General features: G+C 33.0%; 1 long non-coding RNA gene across 1 annotated transcript; it reads left to right on the top strand.

The window, feature by feature from the left end:
• The first annotated feature begins 1,246 nt into the window (after positions 1-1,246).
• LOC141553325 (uncharacterized) lies at positions 1,247-4,781 on the top strand. Its single transcript, XR_012485399.1, has 3 exons — positions 1,247-1,317; positions 1,453-1,535; positions 4,504-4,781. It is a non-coding gene; the product is annotated as an uncharacterized LOC141553325 (long non-coding RNA).
• Positions 4,782-6,793: the final 2,012 nt, after the last annotated feature.

Here is a 6,793-nt window from a genome sequence, read left to right on the forward strand (position 1 = left end):
TAGTTGGAGGGGAATGTTGGAAGCCATGAACCCAAACTGTGGTCTTTCCTCCTGTCTCCTTGGTATTACCGTACTTTGAAAACAGTTTGGCAACCAGGTAAAACAGAAAGGTTGGCAAGAGAGGAAGCAAAGAGAAAAGGATTCCCAAACTGACAATAATTTTTGAGGGAAAAATTAGTCTAGAAGAAGGATTTTTGGAGTTGAAAATCATAACTTAAGAGCTTTGACTTAGAATTGCAGAATGTGTTACTGAAACTAACTAGTGCTTCTTAATACAGTAAGTCAAGATTTGATTCATCCAGGAGAGAATGGAAGAGATATAGGAAGATCGATCATATGTGATGATCTCTAGCCCTCTTATAGGGGAAAACATGAAATATAGCTAATTGACTTTTTACACATTGAAATTGGAAGGAAATAAAATTACTTTTTATGGAGAAATAAACATAAGAAATATTCCATGCACATAGAAAACCTGATGATCTTTTCAACTGCTGTAAGTACTTTTTATTATAAATTGATAAAAAGACACTTACAACATTCTATTAATGATTACCCTCAACCCTTTTCTCTTTGATCAAAGAGATTTCTTCAGCAAATCTAGAAATATTTCTTTATCTCCTCTTCTTTGCTACCTTTGAAAAGGAAGTGTTTTCTCATTCTGATGATAAATACTGGCACCTACAAGCCAAATGTTCCTCTAGAAGCTTTTTTCTCCTCTTCCTCTACTGGGCTTTCCTGTCCTTTTCAGTAAAAGATGTTATTTATCTACTCTAATTCAGCACAGAATGCTGCTTATTGATTATTGCTGCTTACTAATTGAATGGAAGCTGAATATTGTCAAACAAGGTCCATTTGAAGTCATTTTATACTCTTACTGGGGATTACTGTCCAGTTTGTGATTTTCTAAACTGGTGAGAATCAACTCATTATTTTTCAAATCAGACTTTTAAGATATTTGACTATCAGTTTGTGGATGGATGAGATTCTTTATGGGCTCTCCAGGAACCCTGGCTGAGATAATTCTGGGAGGAGAAATTCTGGCCTTGAGCCATCTTTGCAAGAAGGATTTACTTTATCAAAACATTCATCTTGGTTCTCTCCATTGCACACGATTTAAAACCAGAGATAAAGCTGCATGACTTGGACAGTCTTCAGAATAAATAACATTAGTTATTTAATTTGGCTTGATTAAGAATCTTACTGTGAATTGCAACACTTGCTTATTAAATTTGAATAATCTGTTGTTTAATATCTATTATCAATAAATAAAAGGATACTCCAGGCTCCAGGGAAGTTTCTCTCAATGAATTTCAGGTAATCAGAAGCTAACACTTACTGAACTCAGACAACTTTTATATTGTTGGGTTTATTCTGTTCTGGTCTTAATTTTCTTATCTTCTCCTAACTTCTGCTGAACTGGCCTTTCATCTTGTTTCCTATAATTCCCAGGTTCATCATGAGTCAATTCACGATGAGAAATCTTTACCTTGTGTTTATGGTGCTTTTTGTTATTTTCTTTCCTGCTGAAACAGGTAAGGAGAAGATTAACAAAAAGATAAGTGGAAGATGGGTCCTGTTGGTCCCTCTATTTTTTTTTAAGAAGTGCAACTTGGACTAGTCCTGGGTCTTCCTTACCCTTAAATTATATTGAGAATGTCACCTTTTAATATTCTAAGGGGATGTTTAGTAAAACAGTATTCACTCAGGTAACCAAATGCTTCTTTGTATCCAGCAGGTAGAAGGATAGGGAGTACAGGGGTGATTGTAATTACGTATTTAAAGGAATTTTAAAACATCATGGGAAGAGAGGTCAAGGAAGAATGAGATATCTCTAATGTGGTTCCAATATCATACAAAGATTGTTTCATTAGTGTCAACTCTGATAAGATGACTCAATCATTGACTTCAAAGTCAAAAGTCCAGAATGGGAAAGTCAGCTCTAGCACCTACTAACATTGAATGAAAAGGTCACACCAACTTTTGCATGAGCCTAAGTAAGTCAATGAACCTCCCTGGCCTTAGATTTCTTAATGCACTGATCAATTCCAAAGAGCATTATGAAGATCAAATGAGAACTTGTCTAAAGCAAAAAGAAAAAAAAAAACTATAAGGTTTGGTTTAGAATCTAGGAAGAAAACGAAGGAAGGCCTGTTTTTGTAAAGAAAAACCCTGAACTTTGAGAACACTTAGTGTATTGTCCTTCTCTAGTGCTTATTGATTTTTCCACTTATTTAAATACTGTGAACTTCATCTTGTTACTTGTAAAAATGAAGTTAATAATGCCAATATCTTGTAACCTGCAATGAAAATTGACCATGTGTTATAGTTATGATCAATATGCTTGTCCCTAGACAAAGGTATGAAGAGAAAGTTTTTTTTTTTTAATTTATAAGATTAAAACTCAACTAGCATTGTTACCTAGCTACTGTGATGACAGATCTCACATTCCTTTACATCTGTTAATTTCTTTTCCAAGGTAAATCAGATCACAAATAGTAAGATTCAGGTCAAATTAAAATTTTCTATAGATTTCAGTATCTGTGCCTTTGTTCAATTCATTGTCCCCATTCTGGGTGTTCTATCTAAACTCACTTGGCACTATGGAATTAGGGCTCTATTTTATGTTATTTTTCCCCTAAGCCCAGATTACTCTTATAGTAAGAGAGAAGCGAGCAGCATTGGTCCTTGAGCTGGTAGAAACCTTCTCTGAGAAGCTTACTAGTCCAAAAACATTCTGTTTTTTTTTTTTTTAAAGAAGTCTAGTAGATGAGGGTTACATTTAGGAGAAATGTAAACAATATTATTATGCCCTCAGACATGGAAGGCTTTTTTTTGTTTTTGTTTTAAAGAAATGAGTAGGAGGAAGGTGAAGAACCATTTCCTGATGCTTCTTAAATCTCATGATATCAAAATCAGTGTCAATATCAAATATAAACTTTTCATTCAATAAACAAGTGTTCTTAAATAGCATTTTATTTTCCCCCAATTGTATCAAGAAATTTTTTACCATTTATTTTTACAAGATTTTGAGTTACAAATTTTCCCCCTTCTCTTCCCTTACCTCTTGAAAAGATGGTAGACAATTTGACATAATTTATATATGTGATATCACATAGAACATATTTCCATGTTAGTCATAGTTGTGAAAGAAGAAATAGATCAAATGGGAAAAAGAGAATAAAATAAGTGAAATAATTGCTTCAATCAGCTTTCAGAGTCCATGGCATCTTTATCTGGAGAAAGATAGTATTTCCTTGGGGCAGCAGTAAATAAAAAGGCTGATACAGCAATCAGGAAGACCTGACTTCTAACTCGTCCTCAGACAGTAGCTGTGCGATCCTGGGAAAGTCACTGAATTCCAATTGCTATGTACATGCAAAATTAATTTTAAAAAGAAGATAATTTTTTTCCATTATAAATAGATTTGGAAACTAGGTCCCTAATTCTAGGATAAAATTATTTCCACTATTGCACTCTGTAGTCCTTTGTATCCCCTCATGTTACTAAATCAAATATCAGATCACATACTGTACTTTGTCCTTGCCTTCTCTAAGAAGACTTTCTTCCAGGAACTTTCCTGATCAAGTCAGAAGTGATTTTTTTTTATCATGAATATCTGAGATGCTGGTTTGTTTTTTGTTTCAAAACAACATGATACTTTATTTTTTTAACTCATTTGTCTCTATTTCTTTTTCCTCACCAAATTGCAACATTCCTCACTAGAAGGAATTTTTTTTTCATGTATAGTTCCTTACAATCAAGCAAAAAGTGCCTTAAACATCAATTCATGCTGAAGTATTTATTGCCTCCTCCTTTCCAGTGATAGTGAATACAAAGGAAATTGTGAAATATGACATTCTTTTGGGGATGGCAATGTGGGCGTGCATTACGTGTATCTGTGTATGTATGTATGTATGTATGTGTGTGTGTGTATACATATGTCAAAATAAATCCAATGGTAAAGACACTAGAATGTTGAGGAATTTGCATAGCTTGCATGTAGATGGTACTTGAATCTCAAATTTTGCTGAATCCTAAAAATTAGAATTTCTGAAAGGTCAAGGTGAAGCAATTACTAAAAAAAAATAAATAAACAATGAATTATGTACTTAAGGGGAAAAGATATCTTCATATGAGATAGAAGAGAATTTAAAGGTCAAAGAGAAGAATCTGGTTTTGATCTTCAAAGCCAGGGAAGTTTCCTGAATAGGAGAGAGTCATGATAATACACATACTATGCCAATGAAAAAATAAGTCCAGTCATATCCCAATGTGATTCTCATAACAATTTTGGGATTTTTTTTTAAATTTGGGTAGAATGATTATAATTTTTTGAAAAAGGAAATTGACTCAAAGATTTGAGATAATTTTCACGAGGTAGGAAAGCTAAGAAGTGTTAAATGTTGGAATTGGAAACCATTTCAATTATCAATTGCTTAATTCTCTCCATTGTATTACCTTATTGCTAAACAATAATTCTGAAATGTTTCTTTTTTACAGCGTTGAATTCAAATAAGGACATTTATGAGTGTATGCTTGACAGAGGTATGTGTGTTAGAGGAGCTTGTAATACTGTGAAAGCAACCATTGGAACCTGTGCTAATGGGAAATACGTCTGCTGCAAGTATTGAATATAAAGAGAAAAACCTGGTGTGTGGAGGTTTTGGAGAATGGAAATGTATAAAGGTAGAAGATTGGATGAAATTCATTGGATTGAATATTGTTATTTTACCAAAGAGAGTCCCGTGTTAAAAATCATACTTGAAATAAAAAATGATTCCTGGATTTTTGTTCATTTGATGAGATAAAATTTCTATAAGAAACCATAATAAAATGTATATTCCTTAGTATGGAGGAGAGTATAGATAGAGAATAAGCAATGAAACCACAAAAATCTGAAGTCCCATCTCTGACACATACTAGAAGTGAAATCCCAGAGAAATGACCACTTTCTCCATGCTATAGACAACTCAGTATATCTTTAAGTCACAGATAACTACCAACTTGTTAGCAGAAGAAATTTCCTCATCTGGAAGCTGCTTATCTTGATGAAATCCCAGGGCAATTCCCTCTCTATATTTTACTCAATGTTTCAATCAGATTCCGATTTTCCAGAACACTTCTTCCCCTGATAAGTTATATTCCCTTCCCAATTATGTGCATGGTCTTTAAGGATATTATAGCCCCCCCCAAAATCACCTATAGAAACCTAGTCCTATAGCAGTGTACATCTTCATCTTAAACATGGGTAATACAAAAGGGGAATCACATAGTCCATCACTAAATGTAATCAAAGGATTAGTGATGTGGTGTGATATTCCAGAACTTGAACTCTGCTCAAAAAACTCCAAAGTCCAGGATCCCCTTAACATCAGAATGAGCTATCAGAGCAAAAAAGGAGATAGAGCTTAATATTGAATCCAGGTAGGAAAAAATGAAGAAACAGAACTATAAACTAATCTCATTTATGAGTTTCAAAGTAAAGATGTTCAACAAAATTTGGCAAAAAGGCTACAACATTTAAAAAAATTATTCACTCTAATCAAATTGTATTAATTTAGGACTTCAAAGCTGTTTCAATATTAAGGAAAAAGTGAGCTTGTTTTTAGTATTTCAATATCTAAGTGATCATAAAACAATTAAAAACTTGTCATTAATAAACACAGAAAAGATCTTTGTGAAAATTTTACATTTATGTTTAAAAGGATAAGCCTGGAAAGGCCTTTAATATGGGTGGAGGAAAGTATACATCTACAAAAAATATGGTTTGTTCTGCAGTAACAAAACACTTGAAGATTTTCTTCTAAGGATTCAGGGCACATTTACTCTAAGGTGTTGGAAGATGTCTTCTCTCTCCTCATTATTGAGTGATATAGCTCTGGAAGTGGTAGGTAGAACAGTAAGTGTAAGAAAGATGATTAAAATATATACAAATAAGCAAAGGACATACAAGACATACATATTTTGGCAGATGACAGTTTTTAACTTGTAAAACTTAAAGAAGTAAACTAATATATAACCCCTGAAATATTGGGAGTTAAAATAAATTGACAAAAATTGTTGTCATTTTAATAGAAGACTAATAAAACAATCAAAATAAATGAAAGAAATCCATCAAATTAATTAAAATTGCATAAAAATATCTGGGTTTTGATCTATGAAAGATCATTCAAGATTTCTACATAAACTTGTATGCTGTCCTTTCAGTATGAAATCACTTACAAAATGAGCTATTACACAGTGAATTCTGTAATAAAGGATAAGAGATGCCTCCTTTGAGTGTGGTGAAAATGAAAGTATTACTTAAAGGAACTTAGAAGATGAGAGCTATACCAACCAAAGAGTCAAGAACCCCTGGGAGCATGTCCTCATTATCTCATTTATACATTGGAAACATCCTACAAGTATATCTTACTGCACTCCTATATATTCTTCTCTCAGTTGCCAAAAAGATCTTTCTAAAATACAGGTTTTAAATACAATGACCATGTCATTTCCAAACTTAATAAATTCCTATAGCTCCCTATTATCTCTAGAGTTTTATGTCAACTACAAAATACTCTCAAATGGTCTTAAAATGGCTTTTCTGGATTTCTTATACTTTTCTACCCTTTACACATTCTACAATTCAGTCTTATTGATGTTCCCCACATACAATACTCTGTTCTGTCTCTGACTTTTGACTTGTATTCCATGCCTGTAATAATATTCTCTTCACTTTCAACTTGTCTCCACAACGTCATACAAAACAGAGCAGAGATCCTACTTTCTAAATGATAACTTGCCATTA

This window comes from Sminthopsis crassicaudata, chromosome 2 (assembly GCF_048593235.1).
Source record: "Sminthopsis crassicaudata isolate SCR6 chromosome 2, ASM4859323v1, whole genome shotgun sequence".
In the NCBI taxonomy this organism is placed as follows: Eukaryota; Metazoa; Chordata; class Mammalia; order Dasyuromorphia; family Dasyuridae; genus Sminthopsis; species Sminthopsis crassicaudata.